We start from the raw sequence: 26283 nt of genomic DNA, 5'->3' as shown, positions 1-26283 counted from the left end.
ACGAGCCCCTTCTCCCCACTCCAGACAATTTCCATTCTACCAAGAATCGTTTCTCACCAGATATAAAAAGAAGTTGGTTAACAATCTCTTTTGGTCTTTCAGTCACACCAACCCTTCACTGATGAGGTGAATAAAAGCACCGAAATGGCCAGATGAAAAGAGGCATTTGTGTACATATGCTGGTCAATAATAATCCATTCATATACCAGTTTAACTGGCATTTATTTGTTTATAAGTGAATCTCACACTTTGTATTTCAGTATGCTGTTATTAATTATCTGCATGAAATTAATTTGAGCACCTCTAAGAATTTGAAAATGTGTTATTTGTGGGGCAAATTGTCAGGGTGAAGGCTGGATTGGAGTCCTGCATGTGTCAGTTGCCCACAGGTTACCTGTGATGCAGGTTTGTTCTTCAGTAAATCTGCAGTATGGTAGTTGAGTGCAGTTCTGGTTTTTGAATGTAAATAAATACAGTAATACCAAAAATTAATACATTAACTCATGAAGTAACTGCTTTTATTATAATTTTTTTTCCTAAGTAAAATTATTTGCTAAATTATCAAGTGTGTATTGTGTTTTTATTGTATAGTGTGAATTACACCTAACCTATCAAGTGTGGATATCTACATAAATTGTGCATATTCTTATAAATGGTACAATTAGATTTCCCAATTTAAAGTTATCTCCCCTCACCCATATCACCCATATCCTTGTCAGACAACAGTAAAAAAAAAAAAAATATATATATATATATATATATATATAAGTACTAGATATGGTGGAAAAAATATCAGTTTGGTAAAGTGGTAGCAGTTTTGGGTGAGATACGGTGAGATGAGTAACATGCATAGGCCAACGCCGGCACCATGGCAAAACCTAGAGATATAATATATAATACAATATATAATAAAAGGTGAGTGTAAAACAACTGGCAGTTGACTACAGAAACAGATAGCTACACCAATTATGGGCTGATACATTGAGAGGGTTAGCCCTAGACAAAGTCCCTTTTAATGTATCTACATACCCATAATTGACCCCTTTTATATAATTTACCTCATTTCTTTATAATTTTGCCGCTGTATTGCTATTCTATTTTTCCTCATTTTATATATTTTGCTCTGTCTTATGGTTTACTCTATCATATATTACTTCCATTTCTGCTTTCATCTTTTTGCTCTATGTTTTATCATTTGTTTTACTCTCACCTTTTATTATATATTGTATCTCTAGGTTTTGCCATGGTGCCGGCGTTGGCCTATGCACGTTACCTGGGTGTTTGATGCACAAGATGTCCACATATTGCACTGTATCTCACTCAGAACTGCTACCGCTTTACCAAACTGATATTTTTTCCATCATATCTAGTACTTATCAATACAGACTGATGTAATGCATAATCTTACACTTAGATGGCATTAATTGGTGCTGATCTCAATAAACTATCTATAACAACAAAATTCATAAACAATCCTTAGCCTAATATAATATATATATATATATATATATATCTCCTTTTTCAATTTCTGAATTAATTCTGCTTAAATACTTTAGTTATTTAATCAGAATTAATTCAGAATTATCTATACCTCAGATAATATGCACTAAAAATAGGGAAAAATATGTAATAATATAAACATATACATATAAACAGCATCACAATGCTGTTTATATGCAGTAACATTTTTTGCACAGTTTGTCACAGTTAATTTAATTGTTTCTTTGTATGATGAATATAAAGTAGCAAAACCATTAATGAAAAGTTTTAGAATAAGAATAATTTTACAACTGATATATAGAATAAAAATATTGTAACCAATATATTTTTCAAACTGGAAATGTGTCGAGAAGGCCTTCATCCTGCAGTGGATTGACAATAGCTGAAGATGATGATATTTTTCAATTTGAATGTTACACATTGGAACACATAATATTCGATCTGTGAGTACAGACTCGTGCCTAGAATTTTTACAAGAGCTGGAAAGCATCAATTGGTACATCATCGGTTTATGTAAGATTCGAAGAAAAGGCAAAGATTTGGTCAAACTAGAAGATAGACTTTAGCTGTACTACAAAGGAACATATGTTGGGTGGAATTCGGTTCTTGATTAACAAAAGACTAACAGATTCAGCCATAATAGTAGAAAGAATTGCTTGCTGTGCTATTTATCAAAATAATTTCTATTCTCTTCAAATTATTCAAGCTTATGCTCCTACAAATAGTCATAGTGATTATGAAGTTGAAGAATTTTATGAAGATGATTGGGCCTTTACAACCAGGACTACCACTATAAAATTGTAATGGGCAATTTCAGTGCAAGAATTAGTAAGTTTCAACATATGCAAAAATCTGTCAGCCAGTGTGGAACTGTTAAAACAGACGATAGAGGCACTCCACTAATTGAATATGCGAAGGAACAAAATTAAAGAAAAAGGTGCACTGAAAATGGACGTGGAAGAACTGTCTGGGAAATAATGGTGAAATTGACTTCATACTGACAAACACTAAAACAATATTCACTTTCTGCTCAAACTTGAATCACTGCAATGTTGGAAGCAACCATTGGTTGGGGAGAGCAAAAATCAAAATTGAATGAAAGAAAGAAAAGAATTGGTCAAGTTATCTAAAATGAAGAAGATCAACACTAACAACTATCGAAAATCATCGAAACCTTGAATTAGAACTGTCCAATCATTTTCATATGCTGCAAGACCTTTCTGACACATATCAACTATTAATGACAAAGTCATTGAGACTATTGTAGACCCTGCCTATGCCCTTGCACCAACTGTGAAACAAGAAACACCAACCAGACTATCAAAAGAAACAAAGTAGAGAATGTAGAAATGTGTAAGACCATAATAAAGCACATAAAAGAAGGAAAGTGCAAGTTTAATGTTGATCTCGTCAGAGGAACACTAGAAGAAAATCAATGGCTAAAGCAAAATGAAAAATGGTTACACACAAGAGCCAAATGTTTGCTTTGAAGCTTGAGGATGACACAACATCAAATACAAAAACAAGCTAAAGGATTTTATTCAAATCTTATAAGGATAAAGGACAACAACTGGATCCACCACCAAATGTAGAAGCTGTACCAGAAATTTTGGTAGACTATTCTATAAAATCAATGAAAAATTACAAAGCAGCAGGACCCGATAAAGTCACTCTTGAAATGCTGAAAGGTGGATGCTAGCTGGTATCTAAAGCTCTAGCCAAAGTATTTTAAGAATACCTGTAGCATGGAAAATTGGGGAAGCCATTCCTACTTCACAAAAAAGTGGATTAAAAAAAAAAACTACTGACCAATAAGCCTATTGCCAGCTATATACAAGATTTTCACAAAGATACTTTCAAGAATAGGCACAATACTAGATGCAGCACAACGAAAAGAGCAAGCAGATTTCATAAGCAGCTTCAGTTCAATGGATTACATCCAAACAGTGCAGCAGCAGCAAGAACAGCACAATGCATACAATCTTCCATTATGTATTGCCTTCATCAATTATGAAAAAGCACTTGACTCAGTCAATCACAAATCAAGCAGTAATCAATGCCCTAATCAGCCAAGATGGTATTGGTCAACAGTGATAAAGTTCAGATCAACATAGAAAAGGGGGTTTGACAAGGAGACACACTCTCCCCAGAACTATTTTCTGCCATTTCAGAAGAAATTTTTTCAAGTCAAATTGGGATAACAAAGGACTCAAGTTAAATAGAGATTACTTGAATCACTAACGATTTGCAGATAATATCATTCTCTTTGCGAATGATTCAGAAGAATTGCAACAAAACATCAAAGAACTGCAGAACGAAAGCAAGCAGTTTGGTTTGAAGATTTATATCAATTAAACACAGATTGTGTTCGGCAAATCTATCAGACCAAAGAAAATCATGGCCAATGGACAAGAACTTGAAGTCTAAAGGTATGTTTACCTTGGACAAAAAATTTTACTGGATGGACACATCATGATGGAAATTGAACAGTGCATAAAATTGGGATGGCATGCATTTGGATGCTTAATATAGCCTTCAAAACAATTTTGCCACTCCGTCTCAAACAAAAAAACTTTTGATCACTTTATCCTCCCTGTCCTAACATTGTTGAAAAAAATTTTCATTGAATACCAAAGCTTTACAAAGACTGAGGGTCACACACAGAAGTATGGAATGCCAAATTTTGAACATAATCAAAAGAGGCCGAAAAGTATATGCGGATTAATCAACAAACCAAGGTTGTGACATCATTGAAAGAACAAAGCACTTAAAATGGAAATGGGCAAGTTATATATCAAGATGGACTAAACGAATCTTGGAATGGATACTGCTTGACTATAAACACCCACGAAAAAGATCAAAGATCAGGTAGATCGATGAAATTGTGAAATCTGATGGCATATATTGGCAACAGAAAGCACAAGACTGCAGTTGCTAGAAATGTGCTGAGGCGACCTTCATCCTGCAGTGGATCGGCATTGATTGAAGATGATTATGATAATATTTTTCAAAGCAGTTCATTGTAAATATGTGCCATTCAAAATTGTTTGAAAAGTAGAGAATGATCTCTTTGGAAGTAGCTGGGCTAAATTTAAAAATGTGAGCCTGCAAAGCTTCTACTCAAAACTTGAAATCACAAGTAGAAACTGGGTCCAATCGAGTACATTCCTTCCCTTTCCTCTCTGGCAGGAAGGGAGGTATCTATGTCTTGCTATCCCTGCCTGCAGTGCGGTTAGCAAAAGGGTTTAGTAACCCTAACACAGCCCATGTATTTGCTTATTCCACAAGGACACCCAGCTGGTCTTTCTTATCTGACTACTCATATCTAATTCAAGAAAATAAAATGCAGCTGAATTCAGAATCTATTGGTCCTGTCTCCACAGGACCAGTAGATTCTCAAACTTCTAAAAAATGGTAAAACTGATTATATTACGAATATATTTTAATTTCTTTTCATTCATTTTATTTTATATTTTTAAAAATTTTTAAATTATTTTTAAAATTTTTATATATTAATACAGTTCAAATTTTATTTTATTGATTTACTTCAATTTAAAAATATCTATATTGCATTATTATGACACAGAAAATTTAATACAATTTTTTTTCGGCGCCTCCGTAGCCAGGTGGGAAGGAGCAGCAGTGTGTAGCATACACTTCTTGATTAGACTAGGGTTCGAGCCCATGACCATCAAATACTGAGGATGCAGAAAGGTCAGGGAATGACCACCGCACATTCCCGGAGTAATATGGCCTTAGTTGCTAATGCTCCTAAAAACTAAATAACAACAATTTTTTTTTTTTAATATTCTTTCAAATTTTCATTTATTTTAATTTTTACTGGTTGCAACAAACAATATGAGTTAAGTGTGGGTCTTCGCAGAATTCTAGACTGGATATTGTTAAATTCAATATCCAGCTTGAGATAAAAAGCTTGACAAAGTTTGAGAATGAGAGTAGCCTTGTGCAGGCAAAGTTTTTTACTGCTCCTGGAATAGAGAAGTTTTTTCTGTTTTATTAGCTTAAATTGCCATATTAACTTATTTTCTAGAGTAGCTTTATATTCCTAGTTATGATACTTAGTTTAAAATTTAACTTAGATAGAGAGATTTTGTAGCTTTTACTTAGTAGTGGTAAGGGTATCAAATCCACGTGTTACAAGTTGCAGCTCCGCTGAACGAGAAGTTTTTTAGCCATATTTAGCCACTTTATTGACCAATTGTTATATCAAATTATTTTCTATAAGTAGCATATAGACCTAGTCAGGATCCTCAGTTTATTCTGAATTGAGACAGTGAGATTTGGAAGTTAATTAATACTTAAGTGTCCGTAGATTTACCGTTCATAACTTGCTGCCATTATTATACGATACAACTTTATATCCCAAACTAGATAGCGTAAGCTTAGTATAGTATATAATATAATATTGTCATTAATCAGTAAAATCTATTAATCTTGTTAAACTTCATTGTCAATTAAATTGTACTTTTTAACTAAATACATATAACGACTTAGATTACAAACGTAACATAATTAATTAATATATAACTTGATACGGAAGTTATACAAACAGAACTCGTAGATAATACTCAATACTGAAAAAAATATATAGCGTTATAACTGTGTTGGACTACAATTTTAGAGTTGTAATTTTGTACTGAAATTGAAATTTTATTGAAATTAAATCGAAATCATGACTCAGACCAGAGCAACAAAGCAAAAGGATCAAGCTAATGGGAGTGCTGTGGTTCAGGGGAGAAATGAGGGGGGCAGTTGCCCTCTGAATCTCAGCCTTTTAAAATGTACTGCTTGCATGATGTTTGTGGAGCAATCGAGTACGAGACATGATATTGCCATGGGGGATGTCTTTGTGTGCGCGCTATGTTGTAAGTAGTGTACGGAAATCAGGCGACAACTCAGCATTGTTATGGGCCTATATGAGAGCTTGAAGGACAGGGTGGATACCCTCGAAGGATCTAAATTGAGGGGCCCATCAAGCTCTCAGCTGCCCACATCAACGCCAGAGCTTGCACTTGGTCATCACGCAGCACAGCGGCAACCACCAAGGCAGAATGCGCTGGTCCCACAGTAACTACTAGTTGTTGGCGACTCTATTGTCAGGGAAACGGGGAACATGCTTTGTAAAAAGGATATTAGTAGTAGTAGTAGTAGTAGTAGTGGCATGTGATGCAAGAAAGCAAGTGCATGAGCTTATGGAGCATCAGCCAAAAAAAAAAAAAAAAAAAAAAAATCACACCATTGCCTCCAAATGCCTGTCCAGTTCCTCCTTAAATTTATTCAACATACCCTCAACTTCCACAACGACAGATGGAAGTTTGTTCCAGCAATTAACCACCCGCTGGCTAAAGGCAAATTTCTGCCACATCTGTTCTACATCTGTCTTTTCTTCATTTGAATTTATTGCCCCCTTAGGTTTGTAATTAGCATTAGCATTAGCAGAAGCATTTGATGCAAGAAAGCAAGCTTATGCGGCATCAGCCAAAAAAAAAAAAAAAAAAAAAAAAACCACTCCCACTTCACCCCTCTGTTCGTTCCAAATACCTGTCCAGCTGAGCCTTAAACTTATTTAGGGCTATCAACTTCCACGACAAGGGATGGAAAGTCTGTTCCACAACCAACCACTCGCTGGCTAAAGGCAAATTTCCGCACGTCTATCCTACATCTGTCTTTCCTCAATTTGAATTTATGCCCTCTCAGGTGATTATTCTGAGCGAGAGGAAGAATCCCATCAGCATTGAGCATGCCTCAAACCATTCAAGGCTTTATACACCTCTATCAGATCACCTCGCTGGTGCCTAGTCTCCAGACACTGTAATTTGCAAATCTTAAGCCTTTCTTCGTAAGAGCACCCCTTTGTTCCATTCACTAATCTTGTTGCCCTTCTCTGTACTCGTTCCAGCAGCTCTACATCCTTCTTGAAATGAGGCCTCCAGGCCTGTACACAGTACTCTAGGTGTGGCCTGACCATTGCCTTATACAAGGGAATAATCACCTCCTTATCCCTGCTAGAAAAATTCCTATATATCATTGACAATACACCATGAGCTACTCTTGCAGCCCGTCTACACTGCTCAGAGAACTTCATATCTGCCTGCACAACCACCCCCAGGTCCCTTTCATTCTCTACCACTGTCAGTGTAATACCACAGAGTTGATACGTTGCTCTGGGGTTGCTGTTTCCCATGTGTAGTACTTTACATTTGTCAATGTTAAACTTCATTTGCCACCTCTCAGCCCATCTGCTCAACCTTTCCAGATCCTGTTGCAGCAGCATAGTGTCAGTAGTGTCCTTGACAACCCTGCCTACCTTTGTATCGTCTGCAAACTTGGACATTAAGCTTGATATACCATCATCAATATCATTTATGAATACAGAAAACAATAATGGACCCAACACTGAGCCCTGAGGGACTCCACTAATAACATTAGTCCACGACGAGCAGTGTCCATTGATTACCACTCTCTGTCTTCTCCCTCTCAGCCACCCCTTTACCCACAGCAGCAGTTTGCCTCCAATGTTACACTGCTCCGATTTGTGCAGCAGTCTTCCATGTGCAACAGTATCAAAAGCCTTTCTAAGATCCAAGTATATAATATCAAAGTTATTCCCTGCATCCAGTTCCTTTGTGACTGCATCATAGTATCCAATCAAATTGGTCAGGCAAGACTTCCCCTTAACAAAACCATGCTGTGTCTGAGCTATAACTGAAGTCTTGTCTAGATGATCCTGCAGTGCTTCTTTAAGTACTGCCTCCATTAATTTTCCTGGAACAGAAGTTAAACTCACAGGTCTATAATTGCTTTTGTCAGCTTTTGATCCTCCTTTGTGAATTGGGGTCACATTTGCACTTCTCCAGTCTATGGGTACCTCCCCTGAGTCCAAGGAAGCTCTCATAATTATGGCTAAGTGTTTGCTGCCTCCTTTAATATAACTGGATAGATCCCATCCACCCCAGGTGCCTTTCTTGTGTTTATCTTCAACAATTTCTCCTCCACTTTACTCTCAGTTATTACAAGATTCTCTAGCTTACTGCTAGAGTTGAATACACCTCTGGCTTTCCCCTCGCTAAATAACTCCTCATGTGTGAATGTCGATGCAAAATATTCATTTAGTTTGTTAGCTACCTGAGCAGGATCATCAACAGTTGACCCATCGATATCAAGTGGACCAATCTGATTCATCCCCTTCCTTCTAGAGTTTACATAAGTAAAGAACTCTTTGCTGTTTTTCTTTGCATCCCTTGCCAAAGATTTCTCATAATCTGCCTTCGCCTGCCTAACCTCCTTTCTAACTTGGTTACAGATCAACTTGTATCTGTCATAGGCTTCTGTGTCATGTGTTAATTTGTATGTATCCCATGCATGTTTCTTCTCTGCCATATGCCTCATCAGTTCATCTGACATCCATTTAGGCCTAAACCTTGAACAATATTTCTTAGTTGGTATGTAAAGTCTAGTAGCTTCCAAGATAAGTTCTTTGAATGCTTCCCATTTTGAATTTACTGTTGGTAACATCATCAGTTGGTCCCACTGTATAGAATTTAAATACTGTCTCAGTCCATCGTAGTCGCCTTTACGAAAGCAATAACCCTTCCCTTTACCCCTAATGGTAGTTACCTCTTTGAGTAAATCCCACTTCAGCACACTGTGATCACTGCCACCTAGTGGTTCATTTATCTGCAGATTCTTAATGCATGAAGAATCACTGCTGATAATCAAATCAAGAGTATTCCTCCCTCTAGTTGCCTCCCGAACATGCTGATGTAGAAAACAATCATCCAATAAATCCACAAAAGCCTTGCTAGTGTGTGAGTGACCAGCCCACAAATTCCAGTCAATATCTGGAAAATTAAAATCTCCCATTATAAGACTCTCTGATTTACTGGCCCACTCTATTTCCCTGTACAGTTTCTTATTATACTCATCAGAGTCATTAGGCGTATAGCACACTCCTACTCTCAATTTTGATCTCCCAATGCTTATGTCACACCAAACTGACTCGACACTGCACTGTCCAGCGATGTCCACTGGCTTCACTTCCTTGGATTTTATGTATTTCTTAACTAATAGCGTAACCCCTCCTCCCTTCCTATCCAGTCTATCTTTTCTGTAGACGTTGTACTCCCCAAATTCCAGTTCTGCATTCCTTATATCTGTGTGACACCAAGTCTCTGATATCCCAACAATATCTGCCTTTGATGTTTTGAGCAATACCTCAAATTCATCAAATTTATTTACTAAACTCCTAGCATTGGTGTAGACGGTAGTATACATGCACCTATTTCTATTCTTAGCTACCCTAACACAACCCATGTGTTTACTTGTACCGCAATGACTCCCAGCAGTCTCTGAAATATCCTGAATCTTGTTTTTCAGGCTTCTGCTCATTCCAATAGAAGCAGTGCAAGAATCTCTTTCACCTCTGCCAGTGGCTACTGTTAATCTATTTGTCTTTGTATCCCCCCAAGCTAGCAGTTTTCCGACTCACCTAACACTGCCTCGATAGAATCAACAAATATTCTTGCACCTTTTCTATTTAAGTGTATCCCATCCCTGTAGAAGCAATATAGGTGGAACAAGACCAGGGTATGTCTGGCAGGGGCAAAGGCTGATGATGTTGTAGAGCGGATATCATCTTTTAAGGGCACAAAAGGTGATATAATTGTACACGTTGGCACTAATGATATTAATAGTAGGAGACCAGCAGAATTACTTAACAAGTACAGGTCACTGTTGAAAAAAAGTCGTGAATTAAGGTTGAATTTGAAAGTGTGTGCAATTCTGCCCAGACACGATAGGAGGGAGTATATTATGAGAGCCTTATCAATCAATCCGGCCATGGAAAGATTATGCAAGGCTCAAGGGGTAGATTTTTTTTTCAGCCTGGACTGTACTTGTTTACAGGAGAGACTGCTTCTACAGGGATGGGATACACTTAAATAGAAAGGGTGCAAGAATATTTCCTGATGCTATTGAGGCAGTGTTAGGTGGGTTGGAAAACTGCTGGCTTGGGGGGATACAAGGACTAATAGATACAGTAGCACTAATAGATAACAGTAGCCACTGGCAGAGGTGAAAGTGATTTTTGCACTGCTTCTATTGGAATGAGCATCAGCCTGGAAAACAAGGTGCAGGATATTTCAGAGACTGCTGGGAGTCATTGCAGTACAAGTAAACACATGGGTTGTGTTAGGTTAGCTAAGAATAGGAACAGGTGCATGTATACTTGCATGTACACCAATGTTAGGAGTTTGGTAAATAAATTTGATGAATTTGAGGTATTGCTCAAAACATCAAAGGCAGATATTGTTGGGATATCAGAGATGTGGTGTCACACAGATATAAGGAAAGCAGAACTGGAATTTAGGGAGTACAGTGTGTACAGAAAGGATGAACATGAGAGGAAGGGAGGAGGGGGTTATGCTATTAGTTAAGAAACACATAAAATCCAAGGAAGTGAAGCCAGTCGACATCGCTGGACAGTGCAGTGTCGAGTCAGTTTGGTGTGACGTAATCATTATGAGATCAAAATAGAGAGTAGGAGTGTGCTATAGGCCTAATGACTCTGAAGAGTATAATAAGAAACTGTACAGGGAAATAGTGGGCCAGTAAATCAGAGAGTCTGATGATGGGGATTTTAATTTCCCAGATATTGACTGGAACTTCTGGGTTGGTCACTCACACACTAGCAAGGCTTTTGTGGATTTATTGCATGATTGTTTTCTACATCAGCATGTTCAGGAGGCAACTAGAGGGAGTACTACTCTTCATCTGATTATCAGTAGTGATTCTTCATGCATTAAAAATCTGCAGATAAAGGAACCACTAGGTGGCAGTGATCACAGTGTGCTGAAGTGGGATTTACTCAAAGAAGTAACTACCATCAGGGGTAAAGGAAAGGGTTTTTACTTTCGTAAAGGCGACTACGATGGTCTGAGACAGTATTTAAATTCTATACAAATGGACCAACTGATGATGTTACCAACAGCAAATTCAAAATGGGAAGCATTCAAAGAACTTATCTTGGAAGCTACTAGGCTTTACACACCAACTAAGAAATATTGTCAAGGTTTAGTCCTAAATGGAAGTCAGATGAACTAATGAGACATATGGCAAAGAAGAAAATGCATGGGATTCATATAAATTAATGGGTGACATGGAAGTCTACGATAGATATAAGCTGGTCTGTAACCAAGTCACAAAGGAGATTAGGCAGGCAAAGGCAGATTATGAGAAATCCTTGGCAAAGGATGCAAAGAAAAACAGAAAAGAGTTCTTTACCTATGTAAACTCTAGAAGGAAAGGGATGAATCAGATTGGTCCACTGGATATTGATGGTCCAACAGTTGAGGATCCTGCTCATGTGGCTAATAAACTAAATGAGTATTTTGCATCTACATTTACAAATGAGAAGTTATTCAGGAAGGGGAATGCCAGAGGTGAAGTAAACTCTGGCAGTGAGCTAGATCATTTTGTAATAACTAAGAGAAAAGTGGAGGAGAAATTGCTGAGGATAAACATAAAAAAGGCACCTGGTGTGGAAGGGATCTATCCAGTTATATTAAAGGAGGCAGCAAAGGAAGTAAGCAAACCCTTTAACCATAATTATGAGAACTTCTTTGGACTCATGGGAGGTACCCATAGATTGGAGATGTGCAAATGTGACCCAAATTCACAAAGCAGGATCAAAGGCTGACACAAGTAATTATAGACTTGTTAGTTTAACTTCAGTTCCAGGAAAATTAATGGAGGCACTGGTTAAAGAAGCACTGCAGTATCATCTAGACAACACTTCACTTATAGCTCGGACACAGCATGGTTTTGTTAAAGGAAAGTCTTGCCTGACCAATTTGATTGGATAGTATGATGCAGTCACAAAATAATTGGATGCAGGGAATAACTTTGATATTCGGATCTTAGAAAGATCCGAATATCAAAGATCCAAATTTATATTTGGATCTTAGAAAGGCTTTTGATACTGTTGCACATGGAAGACTGCTGCACAAATTAGAGCGGTGTGGTATTGGAGGCAAATTGCTGCTATGAATAAAGGGATGGTTGAGGGGGAGAAGACAGAGAGTGGTAATCAATGGACACTGCTCATCATGGATTAATGTTATTGATGGAATCCCTCAGGGTTCAGTGTTTGGTCCATTTTTGTTTTCTGTATTTATAAATGATATTGATGATGGTATATCAAGTTTAATGTCCAAGTTTGCAGACCATACAAAGGTTGGCAGGGTTGTTAAGGACACTGCTGATGCTATGCTGCTGAACAGGATCTGGAAAGTTTGAGCAGATGGGCTGAGAGGTGTCAAATGAAGTTTAACATTGACAAACGTAAAGTACTACATATGGAAACAGCAATCCCAGAGCAGCGTATCAACTCTGTGGTACTACACTGACAGTGGTAGATAATGAAAGGGACCTGGGGGTAGTTATGCAGGAAGATATGAAGTTCTCTGAGCAGTGCAGATGGGCTGCAAGAGTAGCTCATGGTGTATTGCCAATGATATATAGGAATTTTTCTAGCAGGGATAAGGAGGTGATTATTCCCTTGTATAAGGCAATGGTCAGGTCACACCTAGAATACTGTATACAGGTCTGTAGGCCTCATTTCAAGAAGGATGTAGAGCTGCTGGAACGAGTACAGAGAAGGGCAATAAGATTGGTGAATGGAACAAAGGGGTCCTCTTACGAAGAAAGGCTTAAATTTTGCAAATTACATTGTCTGGAGACTAGGCACCGGCGAGGTGATCTGATTGAGGTGTATAAAGCCTTGAATGGTTTGCGCATGCTCAATGCTGATGGGATTCTTCCTCTTGCTTTGAATAATCACCTGAAAGGGCATAAATCCAGATTGAGGAAAGACACATGTAGGTTAGATGTGCAGAAATTTGCCTTTAGTCAGCGGGTAGTTGGTTGGTGGAATAGACTTTCATCCCTTGTCATGGAAGTTTATAGCCTAAATAAATTTAAGGCTTATCTGGACAGGTATTTTGAACAAACGGAGGGGTTGAAATGTAAGTTTTTTTTTTTTTTTTTGGCTGAAGCTGCATAAGCTTGCTTTCTTGCATCAAATGCCTCTACTAATGCTGAATTCTGTTGTAAGGGATTATATTCTCATAGAGCAACACTGTCTCTTGTTAAGCTTTACAGCCACTTTGTGTTTATAGTCAGTTAACAGCTCCATTGTTTTGCTGTAGCAGTAAGCATTGATTGTGCCACCTTGGGATAACCAGGCTAGTTGTTGTGGTTCATGTTGATAAAATAAGTTTGTACCATCTTCCTTGCACTTCATTGGGAGTAAATATTTATTTATTTTTTTAGTGGTATTGATGGTGGGGCAGTTGACATGCTTCTATTGCTGTCATTTTTGGCTGGCTTGGTCTCTAGGTCATAATGGTGTGATAAGAATTCATCATGTCTAATGTGTAATAACCGAGTAGTGCCATCCAAAAGGAGATCATGGTAAAACAAAGTTTGCTGTTCTGTAAGCATTAGGAATGGTGCATTTACTATGTAGTTTAAATCCTTCTGTTCACAAAGCTCTAGGGCATGAAAGTCTGTCTACTTTTTATAAGAATGGACTTTTCAATTATAAGTGTGCTTCAGACTGCAAGGTGATTAGGCAATACTCGCAACTCATAGTTTAAATATATGAACAGAAAATGCTGTTTTTGTTGAGGGATATTTAATTTTTTTTTGGAAAAGTATGAAATAGGATCAACAGGAAGTGTGTTTTCTCTTAAGTTTACAATTTAGAAAACACAAAGAAAAAAATGATCGAAGAAATTAGGATGGATAGCACTCTATTGTGTACTTATAATTGCATGGAAACAGTAAAGAGTTTTAGGAAATTATTTCTAAACACAGCAGAATTGGGTAATTTTGTGGTAGCAAGTTGAATAAATCGTAGCCATTAGAACATGTAGGAGAAAGATATGAGCAAAATAAGCATTGTAGAGGCACAAATTACAAGACTGAAATGTTGTCTTCAGGGCCAAGACACGTTCTAAGTATTGCAGGTTTTAAAATTAAACAAGTCGATAAATTCAAATATTTAGGATCAATCTTACAAAGTGATGGATCATCCCAAGCAGAGATCAATAAGAGATTTACAGATGGCAGAAAGGCTATCGGCATGTTAAACTCTGTTCTGTGAGCAAAAATATCCTACATAAAACAAAGAAACTTATATTTCAAATGATTGTACAAAGTCTTCTATTGTATGGAGCGGAAACCTGGACATTGAATAGGCGAGCGGAAAACATTGCTCTCCACAGAAATGGATTTTTGGAGACGCTCAGCAGTAACTTCTAGAAGAGACAGAAAACGGAATGAAGACATAAGGGGAAAAATGGAAGTGAAAAAGACTATTATAAAAGACATCAGAGAAAAGCATATAACATGGTATGGACATGTAAAACTGATGCAAGAAAACAGATATCCAAAGGCTATCCTGGAATGGATACCTCCTGGGAGAAGAGGAAGACCTAGGAGGACATGGATGGATGGAGTACGGGAGTGCATGACAGCCCGAGGCTTGACCGACCAAGACACCTTGAACCGCACTTTATGGCGGGAAAAAATTCCTAACAAGAAATAATTTGTAGGCTGAGGAAACCCATGGTAAATGGAAACACTCCTCTTGAAGAAGAAGAAGAAGAGGCACAAATTATAGGATAAGTGCTATGATATCCAATCATCACAACACATTAGAAAATACCCTATTAGGTTGTATCTGTAAAAACATTTTATATCATTTAAATACCAGTGGAATATAACTTATTGGAGTGTATTTATAATGAGCCACATATATGTTTATAAAAAAGTGAAAAGAAAGTAAATGATATATTTTAATATTAGTCATTATTTAGATTACTCAACCCATTTAAAGCCTTAAATTCGCCATTCAGATTTAGGCACCTGGTTTCCAGATGGTGCAATTTATAGAAGCAAATTCTTCCTTGGCAAGAATACTTGTGCTGCTGACTTTTGTATTTACTATTCTCCACACCCATTCACCCTTTCATAAAATGAGTCTGAAAACTTCTTGTGTATTCTAGAACAGTGGTTCTCAGGCAGATCTATCAGCGACCTCCCCCCCCCCCTCTCTCTCTGGGCAAATGAACATTTTCCACCCTCCATGATTTTTGTAATAGAAAGGGGGGGGGGGAATTCTGCAAAAACGAGAATTTATAGTAATAAGCTAAAATTTTACCACTGAAATTACTTTAATATTTTTAATTTGAATAACATATTTTGAGATGTTTTTCATTACTTAAAAAAACATTATTTATTATCTATTACATTGGAATATCATATATATTTTTAAAATTGTAAATAATGTTAAAGAATTTTTATCTCTTAAACACTGCTTGTCAATTATTCTGGGACACAACTTACCCAGAACACAACATAATTTGTCATCAACATCTATCAGTTTGTTTCTTGCTTTACATTTAATTGACACTAAATTAAAAAATCAAAGTTCAGAAAGTGGAAAAAACCAATAGGGACTGTTCCACTGATCTGAAAATATTTTTATATTTTCGCATCATCTTTAACCAAAATTCTATTAAGCTCACACCAGAATCTAGCAACATTTTGGTATATCCATCTCAGCATAAATCTAGTAGTTCTTCTTGAGTATTGTTCTCTTCTTCAAAATCTACTTGGCATAAAATAGGATTTTGAATGAGGTGAAAGTGTCATTGAAAAGTTGGGATAACCTTAAAATATTTCTCTCGTTCCACTTTTAGTGTTCGCAAATGTTTTCAAATAGAAACTGAAATCTACTTTAGTATCTTCTATAAACTGCACCAGCATGGTGAAAACAACAAAATGTGACTTGAAATAAATGTGACTTTTATGATTCCAAAAGTCAAACTTATCATGGAATGCTTGGATTTTCTCTGTTGCCTCAATGATTGTTTTCTCTCATCCCTGTAATATTTTTATTCAGTATATTAAGTTTGCCAAAAATGTTGGCTAAATGTGCCAATTTACCAGAGAGCCATGTTGGATTCTCAAAGTATGGCAAGAACTCATTGTTCTTCTGTTGTCTCAGAAATATAGCCCCTCATATTGGAGCTCGAACATTCATTAAAGAAACCCCTTCTCTTGATAACCAATGTACTTCCCTATGAAAAAGGAGGATTTCATGTTTGGCATCCATATCCTGGCACAAAAGACAAAGCAGACACATTTTAAAAACTTCCTTTGATATAATTAGTGCATGTCACAGAAATCTATTTCTAAAATAGATTTCTTATCATCAGGTAATATTTTTGTAGTTAGAGCTTCATGGTGTAAAATACAATGAAAGCCAATAATGTTTACTGCTCATTAAAACTTTGTAGCCCTGATGTGACTCCTGTCAAAGCTGCCATATCATCTGGCATTATTTGATAGAGTTTATTCCAGAGAAAATTATGTTGATCAAAATCTGGCAGTTTACAAAATATATATGAGCTACATAGGCGTGCTCCTTAAGGGACAAGCAAAATATACAATCTTTTTTAAATGTATTTTCGTTTCTTAAAACCCACAGTTGCCCTTAAATGGGTAGTGCTAGTAATATCTGTGCTCTTGTTGATTTGATTACTTTATGATTTGGTTGATTGTAGCTCCCTAATAAAAAAAACCAGTTGCTCCTTAATATCCTCTGCTACATCAAAAATTCACTCTTTCACTGTTGAATTACTCAGCAAGGTCTGGTTTAATATATCTTCCTCCTTACTAAGCATGTTGTGAATCATTACTTTTGTTGTTGGAATTATGAGTTTTTCAGCAGTGGCCAGTGGTTTCTTTTTCTGCACAATATGTAAAGAAATTTCATAACTTGCTTTCAGCGCTGAATGATGAGCCTGTGTGAAAGACCAGAAACATTAGCATTAGTAGAGGCATTTGATGCAAGAAAGCAAGCTTATGCAGCATCAGCAAAAAAAAAAATAAATAAATAAATAAAAAATAACCACTTCCACTTCGCCCCTCTGTTCGTTCGAAATGCCTGTCCAGCTGAGCCTTAAACTTATTTAGGCTATCAACTTCCATGACAAGGGATGGAAGTCTGTTCCACCCACCAACCACCCGCTGACTAAAGGCAAATTTCCGCACGTCTATCCTACATCTGTCTTTCCTCAATTTGAATTTATGCCCTTTCAGGTGATTATTCTGAGCAAGAGGAAGAATCCCATCAGCATTGAGCATGCTCAAACCATTCAAGGCTTTATACACCTATCAGATCGCCTAGCTGGTGCCTAGTCTCCAGACACTGTAATTTGTAAAACTTAAGCCTTTCTTCGTAAGAGCACCCCTTTGTTCCATTCACTAATCTTGTTGCCCTTCTCTGTACTCGTTCCAGCAGCTCTACATCCTTCTTGAAATGAGGTCTCTAGACCTGTATACAGTACTCTAGGTGTGGCCTGACCATTGCCTCATACAAGGGAATAATCACCTCCTTATCCCTGCTAGAAAAATTCCTATATATCATTGACAATACGACTTCATTTGCCACCTCTCAGCCCATCTGCTCAACCTTTCCAGATCCTGTTGCAGCAGCATAGTGTCAGTAGTGTCCTTGACATCATAGGTACTCAGCCTTTGCCACTTCATATTCTCTTCTTTCAGTTTGAAGTAATCAACATCTTTGTTCAAAAGTTCTGAATGAGATGTCTTAAGAACCTATTCCTGCTTGCTTGGTTTCAATGATTCTGGTGATAGAACTGATGTTCAGACAACATACTGTTGCTTTGTTTCAAAAATACCCTTTTTCTCCCTTTCAAAAATACTAGTGAATCGAAACTTTATGAAGGATTCATTGTCATTCCTTTTTTTGCTCATGATGTTTATGAAGAGTATTTGCTGAAATCAAAAATAATACACAATTTTTTGTATTAAAATCTTTCCAAAAGTATGTGTATAAAATTAGCTCTGCTTCGGTTAAATTTAATAAGTTAAGTAACCCTTACCTCAATTCAAACAAGATTATACTTGATTATGTTGGAATTCTTATAGAATTCACTTAGCATAAAATCGGATATGTTTACAAACTAAGGCAAAAAGCATGACTAATGCTGAGGACTGACTGCTTGGAAATACATGTTGAAATGGTCTCTCTTAGAATTTTTATTGTAGAAATTTAATGTGTGGAAATTTAACATCTTAGCATTAGCATTAGTAGAGGCATTTGATGCAAGAAAGCAAGCTTATGCAGCATCAGCCAAAAAAAAAAAAAAAAAAAAAAAAAAAAAAAGAAACCATTTCCACTTCACCCTTCTGTTCGTTCAAAATACCTGTCCAGCTGAGCCTTAAACTTATTTAGGCTATCAGCTTCCACGACAAGGGATGGAAGTCTGTTCCACCAACCAACCACCCGCTGGCTAAAGGCAAATTTCCGCACGTCTATCCTACATCTGTCTTTCCTCAATTTGAATTTATGCCCTCTCAGGTGATTATTCTGAGTGAGAGGAAGAATCCCATCAGCATTGAGCATGCTCAAACCATTCAAGGCTTTATACACCTCTATCAGATCACCTCAGTGGTGCCTATTCTCCAGACACTGTAATTTGCAAAACTTAAGCCATTCTTCGTAAGAGCACCCCTTTGTTCCATTCACTAATCTTGTTGCCCTTCTCTGTACTCGTTCCAGCAGCTCTACATCCTTCTTAAAATGAGGCCTCCAGACCTGTATACAGTATTCAAGATGTGGCCTGACCATTACCTTATACAAGGGAATAATCACCTCCTTATCCATGCTAGAAAAATTCCTATATGTCATTGACAATACACCATGAGCTACTCTTGCAGCCCGTCTGCACTGCTCAGAGAACTTCATATCAGCCTGCACAACCACCCCCAGGTCCCTTTCATTCTCTACCACTGTCAGTGTAGTACCAGAGTTGATACGTTGCTCTGGGGTTGCTGTTTCCTATGTGTAGTACTTTACATTTGTCAATGTTAAACTTCATTTGCCACCTCTCAGCCCATCTGCTCAACCTGTCCAGATCCTGTTGCAGCAGCATAGTGTCAGTAGTGTCCTTGACAACCCAGCCTACCTTTGTATCATCTGCAAACTTCGACATTAAGCTTGATATACTATCATCAATATCATTTATAAATACAGAAAACAATAATGGACCCAACACTGAGCCCTGAGGGACTCCACTAATAACATTAGTCCATGACGAGCAGTGTCCATTGATTACCACTCTCTGTCTTCTCCCCCCCCCTCAGCCACCCCTTTATCCACAGCATCAATTTGACTCCAATGTCACACTGCTCCAATTTGTGCAGCAGTCTTCCATGTGCAACAGTATCAAAAGCCTTTCTAAGATCCAAGTATATAATATCAAAGTTATTTCCTGCATCCAGTTCCTTTGTGAATGCATCATAGTATCCAATCAAATTGGTCAGGTAAGACTTCCCCTTAACAAAACCATGCTGTGTCCGAGCTATAACTGAAGTCTTGTCTAAATGATCCTGCAGTGCTTCTTTAACTAGTGCCTCCATTAATTTTCCTGGAACAGAAGTTAAACTCACAGGTCTATAATTACTTGTGTCAGTGTTTGATCCTCCTTTGTGAATTGGGGTCACATTTGCACATCTCCAGTCTGTGGGTACCTCCCCTGAGTCCAAGGAAGCTCTCATAATTATGGCTAAGGGTTTGCTTACTTCCTCTGCTGCCTCCTTTAATATAACTGGATACACCCCGGGTGCCTTTCTTGTGTTTATCTTCAACAATTTCTCCTCCACTTTACTCTCAGTTATTACAAGATTCTCTAGCTTATTGCTAGAGTTGAATACACCTCTGGCTTTCCCCTCGCTAAATAACTCCTCGTGTGAATGTCGATGCAAAATATTCATTTAGTTTGTTAGGTACCTGAGCAGGATCATCAACAGTTGACCCATCAATATCAAGTGGACCAATCTGATTCATCCCCTTCCTTCTAGAGTTTACATAAGTAAAGAACTCTTTGCTGTTTTTCTTTGCATCCCTTGCCAAAGATTTCTCGTAATCTGCCTTCACCTACCTAATCTCCTTTGTAACTTGGTTACAGATCAACTTGTATCTATCATAGGCTTCTGTGTCATGTGTTAATTTGTATGTATCCCATGCATGTTTCTTCTCTGCCATATGCCTCATCAGTTCATCTGACATCCATTTAGGCCTAAACCTTGAACAATATTTCTTAGTTGGTATGTAAAGCCTAGTAGCTTCCAAGATAAGTTCTTTGAATGCTTCCCATTTTGAATTTACTGTTGGTAACATCATCAGTTGGTCCCATTGTATAGAATTTAAATACTGTCTCAGTCCATCGTAGTCACCTTTACGAAAGCAATGACCCTTCCCTTTACCCCTATTGGTAGTTACCTCTTTGAGTAAATCCCACTTCAGCACACTGTGATCACTGCCACCTAGTGGTTCATTTATCTGCAGATTCTTAATGCATGAAGAATCACTGCTGTTAATCAAATCAAGAGTATTCCTCCCTCTAGTTGCCTCCCGAACATGCTGATGTAGAAAACAATCATCCAATAAATCCACAAAAGCCCTGCTAGTGTGTGAGTAACCAGCCCCCAAATTCCAGTCAATATCTGGGAAATTAAAATCTCCCATTATAAGACTCTCTGATTTACTGGCCCACTCTATTCCCCTGTACAGTTTCTTATTACACTCATCAGAGTCATTAGGCCTATAGCACACTCCTACTCTCAATTTTGATCTCCCAATGCTTATGTCACACCAAACTGACTCGACACTGCACTGTCCAGCGATGTCCACTGGCTTCACTTCCTTGGATTTTATGTATTTCTTAACTAATAGCATAACCCCTCCTCCGTTCCTATCCAGTCTATCCTTTCTGTAGACGTTATACTCCCCAAATTCCTGTTCTGCATTCCTTATATCTATGTGACACCATGTCTCTGATATCTCAACAATATCTGCCTTTGATGTTTTGAGCAATACCTCAAAATCATCAAATTTATTTACTAAACTCCTAGCATTGGTGTAGACGGAAGTATACATGCACCTATTTCTATTCTTAGCTACCCTAACACAACCTATGTGTTTACTTGTACTGCAATGACTCCCAGCAGTCTCTGAAATATCCTGCATCTTGTTTTTCAGGCTTCTGCTCATTCCAATAGAAGCAGTGCAAGAATCTCTTTCACCTCTGCCAGTGGCTACTGTTAATCTATTCCTCTTTGCCTCCCCCCAAGATAGCAGTTTTCCGACCCACCTAACACTGCCTCGATAACATCAGCAAATATTCTTGCACCCTTTCTATTTAAGTGTATCCCATCCCTGTAGAAGCAATCTCTCCTGTTAACAAGTACAGTCCAGGCTGAAAAAAATTGTACCCCATGAGCCTTGCACAATCTTTCCAGGGCCGAATTGATCTTGGATCTTAACAATGACTTGTTCCACCCAGTACAAAATGAGGCTGACACAGTTGCACACAGATAAATACTTTTTTTTTTTTTTTTTTAAATACTGAGTTAAAACATTGTTCCAGATATCTTTTCAAACATTCACCTAAATGTTTACATTGTATAATTGTTGGGTTGACTGTTTCACTAGTGTAGTCAAGGATAGAGCGAGCGAAAATGAAAATTGTTGAACTAGCGAAGATTGCTCGCAACTCCCACAAATTTGTCTTATGATCCCCTTTGGGGGTTATGACCCTATACTTGAGAACCACTGCTCTCGAGTCACCTAACCATTGTATCAAATAAGGGAATGATCTCCTCTTTGTCCTTGCTGGCAGAATTCTTATGTATCAAATAATGGGATGATCTCCTCTCTGTCCTTGCTGACAGAGTTCGTGTATATCATTTGTAGATCCCCATCAGCTATCATAGAAACCTATCTGCACTGCTCAAAGAGCTTCAGATAAGTCTGAATATTTCAGATAGAATAACCCTATTCTTGGTGATTCTCCGCTACCCACAGTTTATCACCATCCAAATGGTATGCTATTCTGGAGATTATTGCTACTGAAATGCGGTAATTTGCATTTATCAATTATAAATCTCAATTGCTATTTTTCACTTCATCTGCATATTTATTTGTCTTGTTGAAGTAACATATTCTAATTATAGTTATTAACCTTTGTGCCCACTTTAGTATTATCAGTAAACTTAGCCATGAAACTGCATACACTACATCAGTATCATTAATAAAGATTAGAAACAGTAAGGTGCCAACACCAAACTCTGAGGGATCCCACCCATAACATTATTAATGTTTTTAGCACTACTATATATTTTGTAGGTTACTTCAAACATTGTTTATTCGATGTAGAAACTGTTTTCCCATTTTGTTAGCACACATTGAAGTCTGTTATTTGCATATCCACCTAATTGCAAACAAAGTATAACAGATGAAAGCACCTAAATAGGTTTGAAAATAGCATAAGAAGCTTGCACCTATTGACCTCAGTTGTCTGATCTGGGCTTACAAAAGGCAACTATGAAGAATTTGAGGAATCCAGATCCAGAATCATGAAATAAATTCAAGTGATAGGTAAATAAATAGCAATAGAGGATATTGTTTCATCAAAAGTAACTGAGTTTTATTTACAATTTTTTTTTTTTTAAATTCTGGGTTGATTCTTAATTTTTTTTTCTCCTGCTGGTTAATGATCTCCCCTAAACATGGGCACCAAACTCACTGATGGGTGGGTAAATTACCACTCTGTTTCCTGCCACTCCACCAACCCTTGATCCACAGTTAATTCCCCCCCACCCCCCACTCAAGTATTATGCTTTCCTAGTTTGTCAGCACTAGTTCATGCGGAAGAGTATCAAAAACTGTACTGAAATCTATTTATATTGTATAAAGAGCATTTTCAAACTAAAGTTTCTTTGTGTTTACCCCATAGAAATTAATCAGATTGGATAGAGAAGACTCTTTAACCATTTACTTAATAAGCAACTTGACTCCATCAACAAGTGAAATATCTCTGTAGGTATTGATACTTAAGTCTTTGAGTCATTTTTTCTTGAAGACTTTTTCTTCAGTACATTATGATTTGCTTAAGTGTTCTACTTTAATATACCTAAAGTTTCTGACTCCTAGAATAACTTCAAATTTAGTTTTTGCCCTTTCTTTTTTGATGTTACTGATGCTTTCCGTTCAGTGTTAATTGTTTTGCTTTTAAAAGAATTAAATTATTAAATATTTGGAATTCAAGTCTTTTTTTTTTTTTTTTTAAGTTGCCATTGTCACTAATCTTAATTAATAGGTGGTGTGCTTTCTCAAATGACATGGATGCATAGTTTATTCCCACTTAGTTGGAATTCCTCAAGGAAGCTCTTGGTCAGCAGTATTCATCTCGGCTTTACTAGTACCATTTCTGTGAAGTAGTCCTGTTCTTTATGCACATGCTGGTGATTTTTATAAACATCGCAGGCTTCTGTGTTTTCAAGTGTTTTCTTGTTTAAGCATTGGTCCACTTGAAATTAAATGTCTAGTCTTGGCCGGTTGCCTGTTGTTCTTAATCTTGTTTTGGGTCTATCTGGTGTTCTGTTAGTCTTAGTAGTGCCTACAATGCAAGAAAGCAAGCTAATACAGCATCAGAAAAAAAGAAAAACTATCCTTCCCATATCAGCTCTAATAGTTTGTGTACTTTCTCCCTTGAATTTATTCAAACCAACCCTTTTTACAACAGCAAATGGAAGTTTGTTTCAATAATCATCTGACGGAAGGCAAATTTCTGTACATCGATCTTGCTACGCCTTCCTCAGTTTGAATATATGCCCCCTCATCTTGTAGTCTGAGCAAAAGGGAGGATTCCATAAACATTGAGCTTACTCAATACATCCATTCAAAGCCTTAAACACTTACTGGTGTCTAGTCTTCAGCTGTTGCAATGTGGAGAACTAAAGCTACTCTTACCTGGTAAGAGTAGTGTTTTGTCACTCTCACTAATCTTATTGCTGTTCTCTACACCCACTCCAACAGCTCCTCATCCTTCCTAAAACGGGGGCTTTCAGATCTGCAGGACTTATGCAGGATGTAGCCTAACCATCCTTATACCAGCAGTTCCCAACATTTTTTGACTTACGAACCCCTTTCAATGTAATATTTTTTATCACGAACCCCTTTCAACACAATATTTTTAATGCGAACCATTAAGCCTATATTCTCTGAAATCGTATAATATTTCCGAATTTTTATTATAAAATATTTCCAGTACTATATTTCTATAAACGACCTTGCATAATAATCAAAATTATTATTAAGCATTTTTTATACTTTGTAAAGCAGTTATTAAGAAGTACAAACTAGATTTCGAACAGACTAACAGTAGAAAACTTGCTTCTTGTCCAAATAGTAGCCGAGCATTCTGGTCTCTTGCCTAAGCTACTGGCTGCAATTTTTACCCATCTCTGTTCCCACTACTGTCAAAACCAGATGGTTCTGTTGCCACATCAGCCAAAGATAAAGCTGACCTACTAGCATCCTACTTTTCTTCCAACTCATGTATTGATGATCTTGGTAAATCACCTCAAACCTTTCCCAGTACACTGGGAAAGGTTTGAGGTGATTTCCTCCATTCAAGGCCGCCTGTGGTTTTCCATCAACACAATGTCAGAAGGATTTTGATGAATCTGATGCTAAGAAAGGGCCAGGTCCCGATGTTATTTCCCCACTTGTTCTCAAAACCTGTGCCTGCCCCTAAACCTACTCCTGTTTTGTGTTGTCTTGTTTCACTTTCTTCGAAAGGTATTTTTCCTTCTGCTTGGAAGTTTGCTGAAATCCAGCCAGTTTCTAAAAAGAGTGACAAATCCCTACCGTCCAATTATCATCCTGTTGTGATTACTTCTACTTTTTCCAAAGTAATGGAGAAATCAATTAACTGCCAACTCTTAAATTATCTGGAAATCTTTTGTCTGCTCAACGATTGCCAGTATGGATTCCGTCAATGTCGATCCACTGGTGATATTCTGGCTTATGTTACTCATCTATGTACAGTTTCAATAGAAACATTTGGTGAAACTCAAGTCATTGCTCTTGACATTTCAAAGGCTTTTGATTGTGTTTGGCATAGAGGTCTTCTAAATAAGCTTCCATCCTATTGTTTCCTAGCTGTTCTTTGTAATTGGGTATCCAGTTTTCTCTCTGACTGCTCACTGCGGGTGATGGTAAATGGCTCTCTGTCTTCTAACTTCTTCACTAATGCTGATATTCAACAAGGTTCAGTTCTTTCTCCCACTCTTTTCCTCTTGTATATTAATGACCTTCCATTGACCAGAAATCCTATCTTTTGCTGATGATAGCACATTGCTTTCCACCATCCAGTTTGAGAAACTTTGCCCTGCACAAACAGCTTCAGCTTTTCGAGTATCCTCTGCCAATTCTTAAATGCTCATTTCAAGGTAATTCGACAGTGGGGCAATGAAAACTCAATTCCAATCCTTCCAAAACTCAGTCCTATCTTATATCTCTCAAAAAGGATTCTTTTGCTCCTATTCTTACGCTTCCTCTATTCTTACGTATCCTCTCGATTACGCTTCGATTTCTAGGCAAGATCTTGGGGATTACTCTGACTTCTAATCTCTCTTGTCATAAAACATTAAAAATATTGCTTCCTCTGCATCCAAAAAACTGGGTTTTCTCTTTCTCTCTCGATGTTACTTTTCTTCCAAACAGTTGCTGACTCTGTAGAAATTGCAAATTTACCCTACCATGAAATATTTTTCCCACATCTGGGCCGGTGCCCCCAAAACCTCTCTCAGGCTTCTAGA

The 26283-nt window shown here is 37.4% G+C and overlaps 1 protein-coding gene across 3 annotated transcripts in view; it reads left to right on the top strand.

Annotated features, from left to right (window-relative positions):
• LOC150088195 (ankyrin repeat domain-containing protein 17-like) overlaps positions 1-26283 on the top strand; it is a 1023061-nt gene that overhangs the window by 429349 nt on the left and 567429 nt on the right. The gene's annotated exons all lie outside the window — the stretch shown is intronic.

The sequence above is a fragment of the Mastigoproctus giganteus genome, chromosome 3, assembly GCF_048544385.1.
Source record: "Mastigoproctus giganteus isolate SK-2022 chromosome 3, ASM4854438v1, whole genome shotgun sequence".
In the NCBI taxonomy this organism is placed as follows: Eukaryota; Metazoa; Arthropoda; class Arachnida; order Uropygi; family Thelyphonidae; genus Mastigoproctus; species Mastigoproctus giganteus.
This window is presented reverse-complemented; position numbering and strand designations above follow the sequence as displayed.